Source organism: Rutidosis leptorrhynchoides, chromosome 5 (genome assembly GCF_046630445.1).
Source record: "Rutidosis leptorrhynchoides isolate AG116_Rl617_1_P2 chromosome 5, CSIRO_AGI_Rlap_v1, whole genome shotgun sequence".
In the NCBI taxonomy this organism is placed as follows: domain Eukaryota; kingdom Viridiplantae; phylum Streptophyta; class Magnoliopsida; order Asterales; family Asteraceae; genus Rutidosis; species Rutidosis leptorrhynchoides.
In genome coordinates, this window is record NC_092337.1 from 153,832,725 (window position 1) to 153,857,326 (window position 24,602).

Here is a 24,602-nt window from a genome sequence, read left to right on the forward strand (position 1 = left end):
ATCAAAAATATCCAATCTTGTTTTACCCATAACTTCTTCATTTTAAATCCATTTTGAGTGAATCAAATTGCTATGGTTTCATATTGAACTGTAATTTAAGAATCCAAACAGAAAAAGTATAGGTTTATAGTCTGAAATTTAAGTTACATGTCAATTACTAAAGAGGTAGTCATTTTCGCCGAAAGAATGACATCTTGATGACCATTTTGAAAAACATACTTTCACTTTGAGTTTAACCAAGATTTTTGGATATAGTTTCATGTTCATATGAAAAATAATTTTTCCATAAGAACAACTTTTAAATCAAAGTTTATCATAAATTTTAATTATCCAAACCAAAACAGCCCTAGGTTTCACTACGACGGCGTATATTCGATTTTATGGTGTTCATCGTGTTTCCAGATTTTAAATCATTAAGTTAGCATATCATATAGATATAGAACATGTGTTTAGTTGTTTTTAAAACTCAAGTTATAAGGATTAACTTTTGTTTGTGAACAAGTTTAGAATTAACTAAACTATGTTCTAGTGATTACAAGTTTAAACCTTCGAATAAGATAGCTTTATATGTATGAATCGAATGATGTTATGAACATAATTACTACCTCAAGTTTTCTGGATAAAACTATTGGAAATGAGATAAATGGATCTAGCTTCAAAGGATCCTTGGATGGCTTGAAAGTTCTTGAAGCAGAATCATGACACGAAAACAGTTAAAGTAAGATTTCACTCGAAATAAGATTGTTATAGTTGTAGAAATTGAATCAAAGTTTGAATATGAATATTACCTTGAATTAGAAAGATAACCTACTATAAATAACAAAGGTTCCTTGATCTTAGATGATTACTTGGAATGGATTAGAAAGCTTGGAAGTAGACTTGCAAACTTGGAAGTATTCTTGATTTTTATGAAACTATACTTATGGAATTTATGAAGAACACTTAGAACTTGAAGATGGAACTTGAGAGAGATCAATTAGATGAAGAAAATTGAAGAATGAAAGTGTTTGTAGGTGTTTTTGGTCGTTGATATATGGATTAGATATAAAGGATATGTAATTTTATTTTCATGTAAATAAGTCATGAATGATTACTAATATTTTTGTAATTTTATGAGATATTTCATGCTAGTTGCTAAATGATGGTTCCCACATGTATTAGGTGACTCACATGGGCTGCTAAGAGCTGATAATTGGAGTGTATATACCAATAGTACATACATCTAAAAGCTGTGTATTGTACGAGTACGAATACGGGTGCATACAAGTAGAATTGTTGATGAAACTGAATGAGGATGTAATTGTAAGCATTTTTGTTAAGTAGAAGTACTTTGATATGTGTCTTGATGTCTTTCCAAAGTGTAAGAATACATATCAAAACACAACATGTATATACATTCTAATGGAGTCGTTAAGTCTTCGTTAGTCGTTACATGTAAGTGTTGTTTTGAAACCTTTAAGTTAACGATCTCAATTAATGTTGTTAACCGAATGTTTATTATATCAAATGAGATGTTAAATTATTATATGTTCATGATATTATGATTTATGAATATCTCTTAATATGATATATACATTAAAATATCGTTACAACGATAATCGTTACATATAAGTCTCGTTTCGTAATTCTTGAGTTAGTAGTCTTGTTTTTACATATGTAGTTCATTGTTAACACACTTAATGATATATTTAAATATCATTTTATCATGTTAAATATAGTGTATCAATATCTTAATATGATACATATGTATTTAGTAGACGTTATCATAACGATAATCGTTATATATATCATTTCGAGTTTCTTAACTTAGTAATCTCATTTCTTATGTATATCACACATTGTTAATATACTTAGTGAGATACTTATTCATCATAATCTCATGTCAACCATATATATATATGTCTATATATACCACAACATGTAGTTTTTACAAATTTGTAACGTTCATGAATCGCCGGTCAACTTGGGTGATCAATTGTCTATATGAAACTTATTTCATTTAATCAAGTCTTAACAAGTTTGATTGCTTAACACGTTGGAAACATTTAGTCATGTAAATATCAATCTCAATTAATATATATAAACATGGAAAAGTTCGGGTCACTACACGTTATTATCCTATCTGTGTTTATATGTGGTTACAGGTACTGCAGGAACGCGATAAGGATGTCTGACATAATTAGACTCTGTCAGACGTACGAGTGAAGTCTCACTCGTACGGCTGACAAGCTCATACGCACGATTGAGCTGAGCTAAGTCATAAATCTAATATGAGTATACATACACGAGTGAGTGATCACCCGTATGGCTGAGGCAGCCCACTCGTACGAGTGACGGCTGACTCGCACGGTTGACTCAACAATAGGGGTATATAAGTGTTATGTTCTTCATTTTATGTTAAGCCTCTCATTACACACACATCACTCAGATCTGGTAGCCTTATCCGATTCTCTCTCAACCCAAATCACTCAAGAGGTGAATAATAGCACTAGGTGTTAATCTAATCACACAATCCATTATTGTGGTTTGACTAAATTAATCCCAAAAAGCACAATATTCACTATAATGGTTTGATTCACTAATTCCGCCTTTGTGTGAATTAAACCTGTTGATTTTGAAGTTCCTAGTCATGTTTCATCAATGTCGATAGAAGAAATGATGATAGCCGAGGGATTTTGCCAGTGTTTTTATGGACCTTTTCAATGTTGCACAAATCCAGACGTAAAACATTCATGTACCCCCATCTAATACACAATTACCTACCGATTCATACCTAGAACAATTAAGTAAGACAGAATCTATTCCAATACCACAACCTACCATTCCAACACCTATGTTAGTAGACCCGGATAGTATATTTAGCGATGAAATTTTAGATGAAGAATCACCGGGTATAGATTGGGATCTTTCAGATAGCGAGGACGATGATGAGTTCCATCGAATTAAATGGGATTCTTCTGATGATGAAGAAGATGATTCTTATCTTAATTTTAAGGTATACGGATTGCTAGAAAACACTAGGTTAGTGAAAATGCTTCCATGTTAAGGATAGATTCGCCGGCTGTTAAAGAAATTACTCATTTAGATCCACTCTCTGAACTATTACAAGAATTTCCCGAGTTACAAACTTGCTCACTTAATGGTAAAGATGATGAAGATGAGGATTTGTATTTCAAAGTCGAGGTGGAAAAGTTGCTCGAAAACACTAGGTTAGTGGAAACTGCTCCAATTGTAAGGTTAGATGACATTGATTCTTCTCTTGAGGAAGACTTTCTGGAATTAGTGGATGTAGACACGGGGGATTTCACACCTGTAACTATTAAGGATGAAGATCCAGATGCCGAGTTTGACGAGTTTATGAAGGTCAACATTAATGATGAATCCGAGGATGAACTGTTTGAAAATTTTACTAAGAAAGAACTTATACCAGAAACACCACTTGAAATATGTGTAACTCCGATTAACTTCGTGTATCCTAAAAACATTATAGGATGTGAAATGGTATTTGAAGACCCGTTTTGGCAAGAACCCGCAACGAAAACAAACTTATTGCCGTAAGATCTACACAATGGGAAACTATTTATTGACACTCGGGTTAATTTCAAAATTTTGAATAAACAGCAAATTAAATATATTTTTACAACCAGAGGTGTTAATGATTGGTTAACGTTACTTATTCGTGGAACATTTTCTACCGATTTTATATGTCTCCCAATAAGTGTGGGGGAAGTTAAACCCCACTAAGGAAAAATTTAAATGGGGTCGAGTCAAGCTTATGACTCGTTAATAAAGAAGAACGTATTTATTTCCTTTTTATTAGTAATTATTTGAATAAATGGGGTGATTAGGCGCGTGTTCTTCAAATTCAACTTCTGCAACTATCCTATAACTACAATCTACTTCCAAGTAACATCATTCTTCTCCCTATTTACATTTTTATCTTCCTTTATTTTATCGTTGTAGTATAGATTCATGCAAGTGAGGTAATTGCATGATTTTATGTGTGGTGGGGGGTGGGGGGGAGGGAGACGTGAATTTTTCACTTAATTAAAAACCCAAATTTCTGAAAATTGTTAAGAAAAGACTAATAAAATGAGGTTTTTATGATTTAAAAATCACATTTGCTTTTTTTTTGTCCTACATTATAAAAAAAATTTGTTGCTTTTTGATTAATAATTCATACCCTTAAAAGTAACTAGTTTTTTGACTCCCTATATGGTGAAATTTTTAAATTTTGAGATGAAATTAAATATAAAACACCTAAAATCAAGGTAATGTAAATGATAAAAAATATCTAGGATTTTATTTTTTGTTAGCCTTTTATTTTAAAATCAATTTAAGCCAGTACCCAGGTCGTTAGCACTTGAATACATATCCAAATATATAGAGTGCTAATAAAATTCCAATTAGTTACCATTAGAAACCTAAATCTTTAGATTAAAATCCCATATGGAACCAAATTCCCATTCATAGCCCTATATTTTTGGAAGTATAAATTGTTAGTCAAACTTATGTCGTGTCGTTAATCTAATCTTAAAGCTAATAGAACTACTCTCAACTTCGAGATCGGACTACTTGTTTATGATAGGAAGTAAACGCCAAATATTGTGAAACGATTGCAAACTTATAGCCACTACCATATGGTATAATAAACATGGACCACCGAGGCAGCAAAAGAGTCCCAAGGAGGGTCAACTTAGAAAAATTGCCAAGAGCAAAAGAAAAGGCCAAAAGGAGTGTTGAGAGCGAGAGAAAAGAGTTCCAATGATAACCACGCACTTTTAAAAGCTCTAATTAGAAAATAAAAGAGTCCAATGATGATCAACTGTTGTATAAATCTGGTTTAATAAACATTAGGACCACTTGTACTCTTTGGTCTGGTTCAGACTAGTTCTTATAATAATAACTAAACTTTAATGATTAGACATCTTTTTGACTTTGCATTTTGCTTCCACTTTTAAACCAATTTTATCCGTCTCATGACCAACCCGATAAACCAAATTTTGATATAAACTACCCATTTAATATTTATTTGGATACATTACATAGGTGAAATTCATAAATAAGTGTTAATCTTTCAAAAGATTTTTGAAGATAATTTCTGGTTGAAAACACAAGATTAACCGAAGTATTGTCAAAACATCTCATTAAATACTATGTTTGATAAAAATGGCTAAGGGAGTATAGTATTAAATTTTTAAATCTTTATTTGCTTGAGGACAAGCAAAAGCTTAAGTGTGAGATAATTGATAACTCCTAAATTATACATGTTTTTGAATACATTTTGAGGAGTTATTTTGGTATTTTAAAGTCATTTTGATACTAAAACAAACAAAATGGATAAAAACGGGAAAAAGGTATTTTTAATGTTTTGTTTAAGAAATGTGATAAAACAGGGTTAAAGCAGGAATATGCAAGAAGTTGGAACTAAATATTGAAGAAATTCTGAAGAGATGCTGAAATTCTGCGCGCTGTCACGGTTTTGGCCATATCTTTAGCATCCGGACTCCGTTTTCGACGAGCCACCTGTCAAAACGACCGTAACTGAAAATTATATAATAAAATAGAGGAAGCTTCTAGCCTTGTTAAGGGGAAGCCACCGGATTGGCCAAGGGAAGCCGCCGGTTCGGTCAAAAAGTCTACATTTTGTCATGCACGTTTTTCTTGGCCTCCAAGCTCAAATCTGAAGTGAAGCCGCCGACTTGACATCCGAAGCCGCCGCCTTGGACCTAAAACATGTTTTCTTGAGCATAACGATCAAGTATTGAGTGGAGAAAAAGTCACCGCCATGGGAAGCCGCCAGCTTGGCACGAAGCCGCCGGCTTGGCACGGTTTTCGAGGTCTATAAATACTTGTCGCATTCTACAGTTTTCAATGTACCTTTTCATTATATCTCTCTCTAGTTATGAAATTCTGTAGTTTAGGGTTAGTTTAGGTTTTATTTTCAATGTAAAGTTACTCTATTGCATTGGATTCAAGTTTTAATTCAAGTTAATGCAGTTTTTCTTATTCCTCTTTATTGCTTTATAAGTTCTAATCTTATTTACTTTATCGCATCTTTTTAATTATGTCTTTATTTACTGTTATCTACTTCTGTTTGTCTTCAACTATGAATTAAAAGTTCATAGTGGTTACTTGGACGAAAACTGTGAACATCTGTGAAAACGGATGAAGCCGCCGGCTTCCTCAGTATAAGCCGCCGGCTTGACTGAGCCAAACTGCCGGCTTCATGCTTCAGTCCGTACGGTCTCTGGTTCTTTTCCAGATCTGTATGTTCATGTTTTTGTGATGATTATTTAAACTGTTTATATCTGCCATGATTAAATAACTTGTTTGCCATGTTTAATGATTAAATATTATGAATCTAGGATTAATTAGTCATTGATTCTATGATCTTATATTCGATTCATATCACTTGTTTAGATCTAGTCCATCAAATATAGTGTTTGGATTGCATGCAAATTAGGTAAACATCATTGGTAGTTATACAACTAGTTGAACTTGAATCACACTTACATAATAGAATTCATTATTGTTAGGCTTAATCGAAGAACCTTTGTTTATGTGTGTTTAATTGTCGATTGCATGAGAACCTGATTAAGATTAACTTTCAACTAGTAACTTGAGTTGATCTGATTAAGTTTATTAGCTTATATAATTTGTCAGTCTAATTAAATGTTGCCTTGGATCCACATCAGGTTTAGGTAATATTTATCATGTGATTATTTGAATGCCATAAATGAAGACATTAGCTATGAACATCACTTAGTTAATGTATGCTTTAGGTCCTACCTTATGAATGATATGCGACATTTAGCTTAACCTTTTAGGGATGCTGATTGGTCTATGATTGTTATCTTGCAATTTGTTAATATAAGTTATGAAATAACTAATATATTTCTCTTATGATTAACACGTCCTTGTAATTACTTCTCTTTTATAATTATTTATTTTAAATCTTTATTTCTTGCTTTATATTTCGTTATTTTGTTTACATTAAATCATCTCTTTCCTAAGAGATAAGAATCTATCCCATAAAAGACATAAAAATGTATCTTTAATTCTTTAATAAGAATTAAGCTATTTAATAAAACAACTCTTATCCGTATCCATGCTCTCTTGGGACGATAATCTAAAATACTACATCTGACCGGGTTTTTTTGCTCGTTAGGGTGTTAAAAGTGTATTAATAAAGGTTATATAAATTTTAAAGTTTGAAAGGTAAATTAAGCACTGCACACTTTTGCATATCAAGTTGTTCTTCGGGTTCCTGCTTGAAATCTTCATTAAATCCCAGAGCCTTATTCAGTTTAGTAACGTCTGATATGTCATAACCTTCTTTTGTCGTTTGATCTCATCCCATATATCTTTTGCTGTGGTATTGCTATCAACATTTTCAAACAACTCACACGGGATAGCTTGTAATGATACGCATATCCGCATGACCATGCGGATTACACATCTAAAGCCCCGAACTGCACAATAAATGTCATATAAACATATGGCACGGGTATAGTCGCACTCTATGCGCCTATACCATTAAATGTGAGTTTCGTATACTTGCATAAGGATCTATTATATTCTAGAAGAATGTACGGTATAATCAATTCAGATTCTTTTCCTTAAATAGCGAAAGTTAGTTCGGAAGAGATCGCATTTAATTAGGGAAATGATTCTATCGAAACCCTAATTCGTGAGCCTATAAATACATAGCTCATAAAAACTAAGAACACATTCATTTACTCATACGTAACAACAACATACATATCTTCATCGTACGAACAAAGCTTTATACGATCTTAAAGACTTTCAGGTATGTCTTGAACTATAAAACCTTCATGTCTTTGGGCCACTCAACCTCGTATGCTAGGTTGTTGGTGGACTCTCAAATCGGCCACCCTGTCGGAATCCAAACGATACCGGTGTGGGTTATCCACGACTAAGTATCGGAGGTCCGAATGTTGTTAGTCCTTAAACCTTATTATGCACTCAAGCGTAAGATCACCTTGACCTCGTGAAAATATGCTTGATCATTTGGCGTCATCCGTGGGACCGGTTACATGAACAAAAAAGAGGGAAATCCGTATTGAATAAATAATTCATTTCTGTATTTTTCATAAAATGTTTTTTGTTTATACTAATCGGTCAATTTCAGGTTATTCACCTAATTAAGATCAATGACGGGCAACAAAGGTTCAAAGCCGAATTTTTTGGCATTTACAGGTCAACGAACACCTGCACAAACATCAAAACAGGCATCTACGGCAGAAGGAAAAAAGGTATCAAAACCCCCTTCAACAGAGGCTATCCTAATGGGGCCAACAGGCGCCGAGATTGAAAAAACGGTCCCTCCGACCATGGAGGAGGTCGAAAGTGAGTGGCTGTAGAGTGTGGGGGAAGATACGCCCAGGATTAGAAACTAGCTACGTTCGTTTCGAAGAAACGAAAACGGGACGCATGAAGTCTCCAGAAAAAATAAGTTTCGGATCTACAACTAACACTAGCCATATACGTTCTAAAGAAACAGATGTTGAGTACGAATCTCCACCAGGTAATGTCAAGCTAATGCCAAAAACTACATATGTAGGAACAATCCCAATTATCACAACAGTAGAACCAGAAACACAAACTTTGAAGGTTACTCCGGCAAGTGCGCAGGAAGAAATTAGAAGATTGGGTTTGAGAAACCTGGACGGTTCGTACATTACAGTAGCACCACTACAAGAAAAAATGACTTATACATCACCCCAACCAGATGTATGTGAGTTAACGTAAAGTCAACATCAGGGCGACCAGGGGAGTGCACCTTATAACCCGCTAGAGCCAAGCAGTTCGAAAAATTTTATTTCAAAACTACAGCAAGTTGCACCGCCACACTTAGCGCAAGCACTTAATGAGCCAATGCGAGTCCAGGAGTTTATGCAAAACTGGTTTGCAGTGATGCAAGGGCATAAAGCAAGGCAATCTCTAGAGGTAGCTCCCACCACAGAAAAATTCTCCGTACACATAGCGAATCATCCATTTCTGGAAGCACCTGTAATACCGTTAACATTAGGAAGTTATGACGGGTTGTCAGACCCCGATGACTTCCTACAAAGGTTTGAAGGAACCGCGAGAACCCATAATTGGGGAGATGTGGTACCATTTCATATGTTACCAATTGTACTGCAGGGAGTAGCACGGGAGTTGTTCAATAATCTAACCCCCAGGAGCATAACAGGTTATGCAGACTTAAGATCTCATTTTCTACTTAACTTTCAAAGTCTGCGTGCACGAAGAAGGATGCACGTAGAATGTCACGACATAAAACAGAAACCCAAAGAATCTTTGGGTGAGGTTATTGATATGTACACAAAGGAAGTGGCTAAAATACTAGATCTACCAGAAAGCCAAAAGGTGTCAGGATTTATACACTGCCTTGATACAGAAAAACACAAGTCCTTGTGGCAGAGGTTGTGAAGGAAAGTTCCGCAAACATTTGCTAAAGCAATAAAAGAAGCACACGATTACATGCGGGCAGAAGAAGATATAACGCAAAATTGCGGAAAAAGCTATACGGGAAGAAATAACGATGATTATCACCACCGCGATCAGGGCAAAAACTCTGGATCCGTAAAGAGGTACAATAACAATAGCCCGCTAAAAGGCGGAAGTTACAACAGTAACAACAAATACCGCAGGTTCAACAATAGCAGAGGAGGAGGCAAATATAAAAGTAAGGGCGCTCATGATAATATTTACGCAATCATAAAAGACCTCAGCAAAACACTAAAGGAAATATTAGCAACCGAGCCAGTGTGCAAAACTTTCGAAGCTCCGGCACCGCTACTCGATTACGCGAAGAAAGACAAAACCAAATTCTGTTACTTTCATGACGATTTTGGTCATGAAACCAACAAATGCAGGCAGTTAATCGAAAAGGTGGTCGCAGAGCTAAAAAAGGGAAGATTGCAGCACCTGAAGAAATCTGCTAAAACAGAGGGTAGTAAGCCAAAACAGGAAAAAGAAAACCCGTGGCAGAAGAAAAGCGAATCAAAGGCAAAAGAAGCGAAAAAACCATAAATATGGTAATGAGTAAGAGCGTAATGACAGAACCGAAAGAAGTCAAAGATTGGAAAAAAGCGATAATCTAATTCGGGGCAAGTGAAAGGCAATGGTTCAATGCACCCTTGATAGTTAAAGGGTACATCAAAAGTTGTAATTAGGAACTTAAGGGTTTGTGTGTAGACACTGGCTGCGACATGGATATAATATGTGAACATTGTTATACGTCGCTACCTAGATCAGTCAAGTCGCAGCTAAAAAAGAAAGCAGTTGCTTTATATGATTTTGCTAGTGAACTGGTCCCGTCATTGGGGACGGTTAGGGTTAAGTTAGAATTACGAGACGATAACAATCGTAAAAAGAGAAGGGATGTTGAGATTGAATTCTCTATAGTCAAGTCGAAAGCTGAGCATAAAGCACTATTAAGCAGAAACACTTTGCAAAAGCTAGGAGCCATACCATCCACAATACATGGTCTATTAAGATTCCCAACAAAGTAGGGAGTCGCAACTATAAAATCAGAAGTGGATAGAAAAGTGAGAACGATACAAAAAGGCATAAGGCGGGTATGCAAAGATGCAGAGTTAAGTAAATAGTAAATAACTCAGACAATCGAAGACGTGTTATGCTCACAGGATTTGGAAAATCTCAGAAAAAGTGTTAAAATAAACAATGAGATCCCAAGAAAAAGTGGCAAAAAGGTCCGCATCCACATTGTGAGCTTAATGAAAAAGTGCAAACCAAGGAATAAGAGAAAAGTAGCACATGTAAGGGTAGAAAAATTACCCAATGCCAAAAAAGAGCAACTTGTGATGCAAAAGCAAAATGCATAGGTGTAGGAACACATCAAGCCAAAAAACGGCGTATGTGCAACACCAAAAATCAGTACAGCTGTAAAGAATGATGCGCCTGAAAAATTTGCTATAAAGCAAAGCGTGCGCACCCGAACATCTACTGACGTCATTCAAACATGGTTGTCACGGGAAGGTAAATTACATACATAAAATAACAGCTAAGGTAAATATTTTACTCTAAGCCAAATTGAAATTTATTTTCGGACATTATATCAGCAGGAGGTTTATGGCGTTTAAAACAACGGCAGTCGAGTGATTGGTGGAATAAACACCACATCAATAATAAACCTTTGAAGATCGTTCGTGAAATAATTGAGGCAAGTGGAAGAGAGTCAAAGGGAAAAATGCCACGAAAGCGACACTAGGTTAAAATGAAAGAAGACGATGGTAAGGCCAGATTAATAGCGTTAAGAAAAGAGAACAATAAAAAACCCAAAAGTTACTACGTGATGAATAACCCAGATAATATGGTTATTGGAAAAAACAACAAAAGGGGCACGAGGGCTTGAAAATAAAACGACAGGATGCACCTTGCATGCGTAAAAATAAACGGTGCAAAAAAGCAAAAGATGTCAACAGTAGGATTGATCACCCAGACATCTGTTGAGATTTTGTTATGTTTTTATTTCTGTCGTTTGAAATATTTTTAATAAATTGAATCATGAAAATTAAGCCAATAACTTGTGCATTTTTACATTTGATTGATTGCATGCCCCTTAAGCTGCACAGGGACACACTTCGAGTCTCAAGTGGCATAGTATAGTTTGGTTAATTAATACTATTTTTAATGGTAACAATAGTAAAACATTGGTTTGTTTCAAACGCTTGTATACCATGCAAGACGGAGACTTGCAAAGTCATGACTATAAAATACAAGTTTGGTTACTTGTTAATACCACGGACATTGGATTGTCCGGAAGACTCTTGAAATAAGCATTGGGTTGCTTATATGGACGGATTCGATATTGGTTTATCAATGTGTACAAACAATTTTTAATCTCAAGAGTATAATATGTATAAGCATTGGTTTGCTTTGCTAAGATGCAATAATAAAAGGATTATGTGTATATAGTGTGACGATCCGGAAATTTCCGATCAAATTTAAACTTTAATCTTTATATGTTTTCGATACGATAAGCAAAGTATGTAATGTTGAGTCTAGCAAATTTTGAAACGATGTTCATATATTCAATTGACCTTCGACTGCTCTCGACGATTCACGAACAATTATTTGTAAATAGATACATATATATTTGAAAATATAAATATATATATTAATTCAAAATATAATATGAAATATTATATTATTTAGTTATTAGAATTAATTTTAAAAATAAAATAATATAAGCTATAATTAAATTTATTATTAAATTGAATCTATACATAGATATAACAACTTATGTGTTCTAGGATTTAAATGTATATAGATCAATAAATAAACATATAAAATTTTAAGGATTGATAATAATAAATATTATGGTGCTACATATGTTTTATATTAAATTAGGAAAATGTATAAAATATAAACCTAGTAAATTATAAGGTTTAAATCAAAGACATATTGATGATTGTTAAATCCTCTTAAACACGTTTAAATGATTGTACATATTTAGTACATATAAGCTGTATTTAGACAAGTGAATCATATAAATATAATGTCAGATATCTTGTGTTTTTGACAAACACAAACAGACACTTATAATTGTAATATGCCTTTCTTTTCATTACTGCTACTACTTTGTTATAAGTAGCAATCAATTTTAGGGAACTAGTGTACCAACAATCGATTTTTCTAATTTCCCACTAACTTCCTTTTTATTGCCAGCTCATTTGAACATCTTTATGCAAATAGAAATTATAACGAGTGATATATTACTTCCCTCTAACATGCAAAGGCATGTATGTATATATATATATATATATATATATATATATATATATATATATATATATATATATATATATATATATATATATGTCATACACATACATACTTATAGATTGATACCACCGATCACCACGCTTTATTTATATTATATTTATTTAATGAATTCTGTCGACAAAGTTAAAATCCGATAGAAATGGAATTACTGTGTTTGTACATGTCTGGTTGTTTAAGAATATGAGATCCCCACCATTTTAAATAATCAATTCTTTCTGTTACAAGTTTCTATCAACATTCAATCGACTATATGTGATTGTAATTAGGATTATGTTATTTTCTTTTCTCTATCTATCTATCAACATCCATCAAACAACTCTTATTTATTTATATGTATCATATATACATAGAGATAGGGAAAAACGGATAACAACCTTTCTTCTACAATCACCATCACACTCTTTCTTCTTCCTTCTTTGATCAAACCCAATGCTCCCTTGAACACCTTTCTTCTCCACATCCACGAACCACCATTAGAACTAGCATCATCCATCATTATCGAATGGTTCCTATTTCGTTCCTGTTTTGTCACCAAAAACCACCCAAAACCAAACCCATTTAAACCTCACCCCTGACTGCTATCCTGGAACCTGCAAATTATATATTTCTATTTCAAACTATTATAAACCACCATTAAACCATCAATATTACTACTAGTTTCCTGCATCCTACTTCTGTTGAAATCGTGAGATCAAACCACCTTCAGATATCATTAACCACAACCACAAACCCCTCAAGTTAGTAACTTGCAAAACCCTCTGCATCTGCTTATCCTGTTGCTTGCTGTTCGAGGTAAAATCTACACCACCACCTTGTAAATTCCCTGTCTCCTGTATTCATCGTAAACCACCACCTATTACCCTTGTTTTGTTGATCACAACATAACCAAAATGAACTAAACTACTATACCTGCTATTGAATACAATGGTGACTGCTACAGCTTCCATTTTCTATTTTGTTCTAAACCGTTACAAACCATGACCACCTCTCTTCACTTTTTATTTTCTTTCCTCATGAACAACCACTTGAACCATCACCATTTTTGCTCGACAAGGACCAACAAAAATCACCTGCTCAAGCTTACTGCTGCACACTATATTTATCTGTTTCATCATCGAAACAAAAATCGTTGTTACTGCTATACCGCTTATTTTGCTTCCTGATCGAACGAGCTCGTCAAGACCCACTTCTGTTGTGTGCTGTTGTAGCATGATTCTTTTGGATGACATATATTAAGAAACAACCCCACTTTCTTGGTAAAGAGAAAATAAGTCGATGATGCAGTGGTGGATGGGCCACCTCGTTTCTTTTCCTAATTGAAACCGTATACTTGATGTAGTGATTAGATGATATGACATAACAAATAAAGAGGTGATGATGCGTTTGAACCCCACTAGGTACTAGTTGGATATGTAATATAGTATATATATATATATGATAGAGATTCATAAGTTGGTAAAAATTGAAAAAAAGCCTTGAAACATATATGATAGGTATTAGTTGGGCCGTGTTTTATATTTTATGTAGACTTAGTTCAATATTGGGCCGAGAACTGGTATTGGGCCATGTTAAAACCCAATTTTCTCGAAGTAATTATGCTATGCTACTGCTACTTCATTGTTTGTTTTTTTTCTGTTGGATGATGATAATGATAGTTTAGGGAGATGGATGATGACGAGTAGCGTGTGAGATGGTATCATATGAGGAGGATGATAAGTGTTATCATGTTATGAATTTGATAATGATTATGATGAAGGTGATATATTATGATGATACATGAAACGATAGGGTTATGATGATGGTATTTATGATGATAATGATCATAACGAATAATCACGATGATGAAAATAAGTTGATGATGATAGTATGATTTTGATCGATGATGATATTAGTGAAAAAGATTAAGATGATGATGTTATGATTAATGATAATATTGATATGTTAATGATGATAAAATGGGTATGATGAGAAAAATGGTTAATTAGAATTCGGGTACGAAATATATTCGGAAGTAACAAATGGATCAATGTTTGGGTGTTTGTTGGGTGAACGAGAGGTCTTGGGTTCGAGCCCGGACTCGGGCATTATTTTCTAGAAAAGCCGAGATAGAGGAATGGTTTAGTCTGTTATTGGGTTAGCGGGACGTCGCGGGTTCAAACCCGGACTTGGGCGTTTTTCTTTTAAGGGCTACTTCATTGAGGTAGTTTACTTATTACTCATTATTTTTATTATTATTATTATTATTATTATTATTATTATTATTATTATTATTATTATTATTATTATTATTATTATTATTATTATTATTATTATCAATATTATTATTATCAATATTATTATTATTATTATTATTATTATTATTATTATTATTATTATTATTATTATTATTATTATTATTATTATTATTATTATTATTATTATTATTATTATTATTATTATTATCATTATAAGCAAATACAACTTTTATTACTATTATTGATATTATGTTACCAAATAAATATTTTGTATATATATTCTTTTAGTAATATTATATATAAGTAGGTACTATTCATATTAACGTTTTTATATAAATATACACATATAACAAATTAGGCATTTTTAATTATAATACTAATTATATATAGATAATAACATAACTATATAAATATTAATCATTTTAAATATATACACAACTTAAATATATAAGATATATAACTTAAGATATAATATATCAAGTTGTTCGATTACGATTATAGGTGTTAATAAATATGCAAATGATATAGGTTCGTGAATCCAAGGCCAACCTACTTTTGTTCAATGTCGTCGTATGTATTTTTACTACAAAATACAATAGGTGAGTTTCATTTACCTTTTTACCCTTTATAATTTTGGGCTGAGAATACATGCGCAATTTTTATAAATGTTTTACGAAATAGACACAAGTAATCGAAACTACATTAAATGGTTGAATGATCGAAGCCGAATATGCCCCTTTTGCTTGGTAACCTAAGAATTAGTAAACCGATCTACTAATTGACGCGAATCCTAAAGATAGATCTATCGGGCCCAACAAGCCCCACTCTGGAATTTGGAATGCTTTAGTACTTCGTTTTCGTTTTATATCATGTTCGATGGTTTTCTCGGAATGATAGGGGATATTCTAGACGCATTTTTGTTAATGTCGGTTACCAGGTGTTCACCCTATAATCAACCGTAATACATGCATGCAGATTATGAGAAATGGAAATATGGAAATATATTAAATCTTGTGGTCTATTAAAATGATGGAAATGAATGATTATGATAAACTAATGAACTCACCAACCTTTTGGTTGACACTTTAAAGCATGTTTATTCTCAGGTTTGAAAGATATCCGCTGTGCATTAGGTCATTTTAAGGATATTACTTGGAGTCATTCATGACATATTTCAAAAGACGTTGCATTCGAGTTGTTGAAGTTCATTAGAGATTATTATTAAGTAAATGACAGATTAGGTCATTTATAGTTTGGATATTATGAAATGGTATGCATACCTATCAACTTTCGATAAAATGAAAGGTTGTATTTTAAAAATGAATGCAATGTTTGTAAAATGTATCATATAGAGGTCAAATACCTCGCAATGTAATCATTTGTAATGTTCTCTTCCATATGGATTTGGTCGGGGCACTACATATAGAAGGGTAGCTCCCGTCATATGCAAATAACATTTATTCATAAGTTATAATGCGCATACAAGTGCAAATGTTGAAAGAAAACCGCTTATAAATTTGCAAATAAGTATGAAAGCATATAGCAAAATATATTAAAATATCCATACGATGATGTTACGAAGGCCTAACGATAAGCACAAGAATACTTATATCAAATGCCTCTAGCAAACAGAAAATCTATTATATTGCAACAGTGTATAAGAAAAGGCAGATACCTAAAAGGATAAAATTCTACTCTTATGCATATCGTTTAAGATAATTATTTTATACAAACATACTAATATACTAGGGGTGGCTTAATTGGAACGGTGCCTTACACTAAGGAGAATATATAGTTCTCGCCCGCAGCGATCAGACGCATACCCTGCTTTTTGAAACAAAAAAGGAAATAAAAATAGATATAGGGATACAAAACCCTTAAACTGCCGGGCCCATCCCTCGCTGGAAAAAAGTAACAATTGGGAAGCGGACAATCACTATCCCTCTAACCTAAATCGCTTGCAATCTTAAGCAAGCATATCATCAACCACTTGTCAGGACGTAAAATCCCCATTCTCAGCCATTTCCTCCAAACGAGGAATCCTCAAAATTGCTAACGCCGCAGAGGCTTCAGCACATTTCCCAGCAGCATCTTCCACAAGTTCATCCGAAAAAGATACTGGAATAATGTCCGGTACAGCAAGGTTTGATTTCACGATATCCCAAAAAAGGGATCGCTCATAAGCACGAGCAGCGACTATAGCCTGACCAAACGGAACGTGAACACTCGGGCAGGCCATGATATGCTTAGCAATCTCAGGAAGACCAGATTTTAAAATCGAGTATTCAGTTTTAAGGCTTGAGCATTTGGCCTTAAGATCATCACGCTCACTAACAACTGTTTGGTGCTTCGCGTCCAGCTCCTCAAGGTGTTTTTAAGTTGGGAGTTTTCAGATGATACAGTACGAAGTTGTAACGACAGATGATTCACTTGAGCCTTAAGATAAGCTCGAATAGTTTCCGAACGCTTAATTTCATTCATTAGACGCTGGCACTCACCCTCAAGACGAGTATTCCTATCTTCCACCTTCAAACGAGCTGCAACCTCCTGATGAAGTTGTTCAGATATCTATTGCTTCTCAGCATCAAGCTTGGCAAACTTCCTTTGTTCACGCGACAGATGTTTATGACCAAGAATTATGGAATTGGATTTCTGCTTCAAGCGGCTAATATCTTTGGCCAGATTGAACATCGTGGCCTGCATATCAATGAAAAGATCTTGCTCAGGAGATAGATGCTCAAACTTCGCAGTAAGATTGGAAGGAGCACATGCACCAATATGCGAGAACTTCTGAGTAAAAGTGGGAACGGATATCTTAAAAAACTCGTCAAAATAATCCAGATTCATGTCAGGGGACAAAGAAAAGCTAGTCAGAATGTTGAGTCGAGCACGCTTGTTGCGACTAGTATCCAGTGAAGGGGCATCTGAATACAGGTCGGTGCACCTTTGGAATGGTGGAAGCTTGCAGGAAAGATTGGGATCCACAGTCGATTGACGGAAGACGGGAGAGTTTGGAGCAGTCTGGGATGCCTGGACTTCTGAAGCAGGAGCGCAGTTGTCAGATTGCACCTCTTGGTCAATTTCAATCGGCTTACTAAAACCTGCAAAAATAAGGAGTAGCGTTTAAAAATAAAAAAATGTTCTTAAATAGAGCATAATGGGCGCTTATCGATGATTGGCATTTTTTCGGCCGCTTTCGAAGTTTCAACAAAGGAAGACACATCAGTTTCTTTCTCTTGGCGAAGGCTAGTTATTCTGCGCTTTGAGGTTGTAGGGGCAGCTGGATTAGGTGGAGCCTTAATGATTTCTGGTTGAACGTCGGAGTCGGTATCATGCAGATCTTTCTGTCTAAAAGCAACGCTATCAGACGCCTTCAACATCATAAACTCATTCAAATCCATTTCTGCAAATACAAAAGCACATAAAAATGTAAGAAAAAAGGAATTGAATACACGCCCAATTTAACGCAAGTAAAAAAGGGATATCCCCTTCTTGTTTTTAATAATGACAGGACGCTTATCAGAATGTGTCCAGTGGGTTGAAATGCAGCCAAGAACTAATGGGACGTTGGGATAAATGTGAGATGGAAGCTGAAGATTAAGGCAGGACTTATAAAATCTATCTTGCTCAGGAAGAATCGGCAAAAGGTTTGTTTCTCTCCCCCTTTTTTCCAGAATACCAGACAAGAATGCTACTGTAATCTTCAGAAATACAAGTAGCTTTAACAAAGAAAAACGATTTTTTCAACATTCCCTTCACACCCTGTTTTGGGGTAACACAAAACTTGGAGACATGGTCAAAAGAATACCAACTCTAATCACTCATCGAAGCACGAAATAGGTTGGTAAAAATGGATAGAGAAGGTTTGAGACCGTTGGCACGACACCACATTTCAAAGATAGAAATACGATTGGCACCATAAGGGTGCAGTTGGCTAATACCAATTGAATAATGGCGAAGAACCTCCATGAAGAAGGGGGTAGGAGGAATACGGGTATTACCAAGCTCCAAAACCTTGTCATAAACAGCAATCATATGCTTCAGCGGCTTGTTCGCCCGTTGACCGCTTACAGGGGCAATCAGCGAATATTTCTCAATTGGGGGATATAGATCGATGATCCGGCGAATCTCTGCTTCGGTAATAGACGATTCTATATCCTTCACGTTCTTATTAGAAGACATGACGGATCGATGCAAGATTTAAAGTATAAATAAAAAGAAAATGAAAGAAAGAAAGCACGGACCTTCGGGTAAAAAAATACGAACGGAAAATCAAACGGCTGCCGGAAAAATAGCAAAGTTTGAAATAAGAGAGGAGCGTGAAAAATCTAAAGAGGGTAAAGTAACTATTTATAGGCAAAGGAAATTTGAAAATTACATGGTTAATTTTTGAACGTACATGTGTATCAATCTACAAAAGTTGATTGACAATCGGCGTACGATAGCAACTCCAGGCAGTTGCATATGTTTTCATCATTATCCCTAGGATAAATCATGACAGTTGTCAACTCGGGTATAGGAATTATAGTCGAAAGGACGATTTTTCAACTATACGAATATATTGCATTAAATGCAAACGGCGGTTGGTTACACATACACGCATATAATGTCCTATGTGTATTATCAATACATTTAAATGTACAATTCTCTGATCCGGTGTAAACATTGGACATTATTTTGAGGTACTATTTTATTTTAAATTAGTTCGACGTTATACACTCTTTGGCATTTTATATAACATCGAACTGGGGGGACTTAATGATACGCATATCCATATGACCATGCAGATTACGCATCTAAAGCCCCGAATCGCACAATAAATGTCATATAAACGTATGGCACGGGTATAGTCGCACTCGTTTAGTCATATACCTAAAGAACACATTCGTTTAGTCATACGTAACAACAGCATACATATCTTCATTGTACGAACAAAGCTTCATACGATCTTAAAGACTTTCAGGTATGTCTTGAACTATAAAACCTTCATGTCTTTGGGCCACTCAACCTCGTATGCTAGGTTGTTGGTGGACTCTCAAATTGGGCACCCTGTCAGAATCAAAATGATGCCGGTGTGGGTTATCCACAACTAAGTGTCGGAGGTTCGAATGTTGTTAGTCCCTAAACCCTATTATGCACTCAAGCGTAAGATCACCTTGACCTCGTGAAAATATGCTTGATCAGCTTGCATAACAATGTTCTTTTCCTCTATGTCACCCTGAGCTCTCTCACGTTTATCACTAGAAAGTTCATAGACTGGAATTGGCATACCAGTATCCGGATGATAATCTACAACTGGACCATCTCTCAGAGAAGCCCATATATACTTTGCTTTCTCACCCTTGTAGTCTATGTACTGAGTGATACGGTGAAGCCACTGAGTGTACTTGCCATCAAACAATACTGGAGGACGGGAATCTGATCGAATGATCAATGTATCTTGAGTAGACATCTTGAAATTGAGGTAGATTCGGTAAAGATTCGGTATTACACAAATCTAGGAAGAAAAATCACAATAATCTAACAAAGATGTCAGATTCTGTATTTGGTTCTGTACTGTAGCAGATTCATTAAAGATTCGGTAAACCAGCTTCTGTATCAGAAACTGATCAGTAATACAAGTAACACACCCAGATTCAGTTTAGATTCGGTAACCACAAGATTTGTAGCTTTAAAACACTTAAAACCAATGAATTAAGTGATATCGAGATCCTAATTCGGTATATGACTCGGTAGTCAGATTCTGTATGATTTTGAATGCAAACACAATCCAATTTCTTTGAATTAGATTCAGTAACCTTGCTGCACAAGGAAACAAGTTAGTATCACACAAAATATCAAAGATACCGAATGTATTGGATACCGAATATCAACTGTAGCAGTTGACAATACCGAGTCTAAGTATGAAAACTTAGAAATTCAAACAAATCCTTTCTCAAACCACACCAATTAGCTGCGTATGATCAAACTGAATGTGATAGAATCACAAACACACCACAATCTGCAACACTTAATGTGAATTAACAACTTTGAAGCAGATTCGGTATGGCAGTTACGATACCGAATGTCGATCAAATCTTCAAAACTTGAAGAATTGATGAAATTAAACCGTCAGAAATATGATTAAACACCTCACGATCACAACTTAAACCTCAAACCTTTACTAAAATACAGAATCAAGCTGGCATTGATCAATACCGTGAGTTTTATCCACGAACTCTAAAAATCAACTTGATTCTTCATGATTGATGTTAAAAAGCTGTAATGATGATCGAAACTCTTTCTAATCAACCTAATACACCTTCACTGAACTTATCACAAGAATCTGAACATCAGATTATCAGATTCGAATATACCGAATCTGATTCAATGTACCGAGAGTATTCAGATTCTGTAATCTTCAATCTCTGGATCGATCTAGTGATGTAATATCACTCCCTGGAAGCTCTGATACTAAATGATAGGTCAGATCATGTTGAGATTAGAAGAAAAGACAAGTTAGAATGAGATTCGGTAAGAATGAAGGAGACTCGGTATGAGAGAGAATCAATAAGATTTACATTCCACAGCTTCTAGAAATCATTTACAATGCAATGGCTATCTAATTAGGACTACATAGGTTCCTTATATAGCCCTCTTCTAAGGAGCCTTCATTTAAGCATGTTTCACATTAACACTATACAACTTCGGGGTCCTAACACTTTCGATGTTAAATGTTTCTACTGACATCAATCGGTTTCACTCTTCGATTTAGTTTCCTTTGATTTTTCAAAGCTTCACCCACGTGACTGTAGATTTTATACAAGTTATGGTGACTCCTTATTCGGGGTTAGTTGTGGTTTGCGATGGCTATGGTTTTTTAGGTGCAACTTTTTTCTGGTTATCTCCTAGCTCTCGAAGACGTTTTGATGTTGTTTTAGGTAGAGACAGATGTATAACGATGTTTCAATTGTTTGATGAATGTGCAATGTTATGTGTTGTGGTAATTAGCATGTGTATTGGAATCTTTGATGGATAATTTTATTTGTTCAAAGTAGTGTGTTGGATCTGATCAACCAGATTGTAGGATATGTATCCCTTTTAATTCACTATAACTTCTGATATATTCTAATCTAATTTTTTTTTCAAGAAAATAATAATAGTATAATAAATAACTATTAAAAAAACATTGAAGCGACAATAACATTCAAAGAGGATCCGGTGTCAACACCGAGGCAGCGTCGGTTTGACCATTTCAAGGCTAAAGTCTTTTGCTCGACGGTGGAAAGAGCCGTTTGTGGGTCCCAAATTCAAACTACTATATGTTGTATTGCCTTTTAAAGGCTTGTTAAAATCTTCACAATTCAAGAAATCTGGGAAGCTCAAATAGATAAAAGAACAAACAAGAAGAATATGACATATGGTTCGGCCCAGGGCTATGTAACGACCCCAAAACGTAACATGAGAAAGCATACGTTTCTTTTTTATATATAAATCAGTTTCCTATCTGACCATATGCGCGGCGCGAGCTAAAGCGTAAAACATATTCAGAAGTTGACAATTGGGCAGACTACCAGCAATAGGCCATTTATGCGGCACGCAGGCCAAAGGGCGGCACGCTTTAAAGCTGGAAGACAGGTTCAGCCCATTTTAACATGACATACCATTTTCACCCCAAATCGAGTTTCGTTAACCCCACACCAAAACCAACAATTTTTAAACATTAAATAGCCGGGTTTTAATCGACGAAAGTATATTACGATCCTCGGGACTCCAACGGCCCGTGAATACAAGACGTGAATAATTCGACCCATTTATATATTTAGACGGATTAGGACTCTACTGAAATGTCCCGTTCATATTGATTATAAACGTTCCATATTAATTGATTTCGTTTCGAGGTTTTGACCTCTATATGAGACGTTTTTCAAAGACTGCATTCATTTTTAAAATAACCATAACCTTTATTTTATCAATAAAGGTTTTAAAAATATTACGTAGATTATCAAATAATGATAATCTAAAATATACTGTTTACACACGACCATTACATAATGGTTTACAATAGAAATATATTACATCGACATATGTTTCTTGAATGCAGTTTTTACACAATATCATACAAACATGGACTCCAAATCTTGTCCTTATTCTAGTATGTAACAGCGGAAGCTCTTAGTATTCACCTGATAATAAACATGCTTTAAACGTCAACAAAAATGTTGGTGAGTTATAGGTTTAACCTATATATATCAAATCGTAACAATAGACCACAAGATTTCATATTTCAATACACATCCCATACATAGAGATAAAAATCATTCATATGGTGAACACCTGGTAACCGAAATTAACAAGATGCATATATAAGAATATCCCTATCATTCCGGGACACCCTTCGGATATGATATAAATTTCGAAGTACTAAAGCATCCGGTACTTTGGATGGGGTTTGTTAGGCCCAATAGATCTATCTTTAGGATTCGCGTCAATTAGGGTGTCTGTTCCCTAATTCTTAGATTACCAGACTTAATAAAAAGGGGCATATTCGATTTCGATAATTCAACCATAGAATGTAGTTTCACGTACTTGTGTCTATTTTGTAAATCATTTATAAAACCTGCATGTATTCTCATCCCAAAAATATTAGATTTTAAAAGTGGGACTATAACTCACTTTCACAGATATTTCCTTCCTCGGAAATAAGACTTGGCCACGGATCGATTCACGAACCTATACAAATATGTACATATATATCAAAGTATGATCAAAATATAATTACAACCATTTTTTATTATGTTTTAAAGATTTGAGTGTATTAAGTCAGCTGTCCTCGTTAGTAACCTACAATTAGTTGTCCACAGTTAGATGTACAGAAATAAATCAATATATATTATCTTGAATTAATCCACAACCCAGTGTATACACATCTCAGGCTAGATCACAACTCAAAGTATATATATTTTTGGAATCAACCTCAACCCTGTATAGCTAACTCCAACATTACTGCATATAGAATGTCTATGGTTGTTCCAAATAATATATATACATGGGTCGATATGATATGTTAAAACATTTGCATACGTGTCTATGGTATCCCAAGATTACATAATATATTAGAATACATGTATAATACAATATAAGTTAGCCAGGATATGATTTGTATAGATTTGTTAAACATTTCCCGTAGCTAAAAAGATCAAAAATATCCAATCTTGTTTTACCCATAACTTCTTCATTTTAAATCCGTTTTGAGTGAATCAAATTGCTATGGTTTCATATTGAACTCTAATTTAAGAATCCAAACAGAAAAAGTATAGGTTTATTGTCGGAAATTTAAGTTACATGTCAATTACTAAAGAGGTAGTCATTTCCGTCGAAAGAACGACATCTTGATGACCATTTTGAAAAACATACTTTCACTTTGAGTTTAACCAAGATTTTTGGATATAATTTCATGTTCATATGAAAAATCATCATAGTTTTTAATTATCCAAACCAAAATAGCCCCCGGTTTCACTACGATGGCGTATAACCGATTTTATGGTG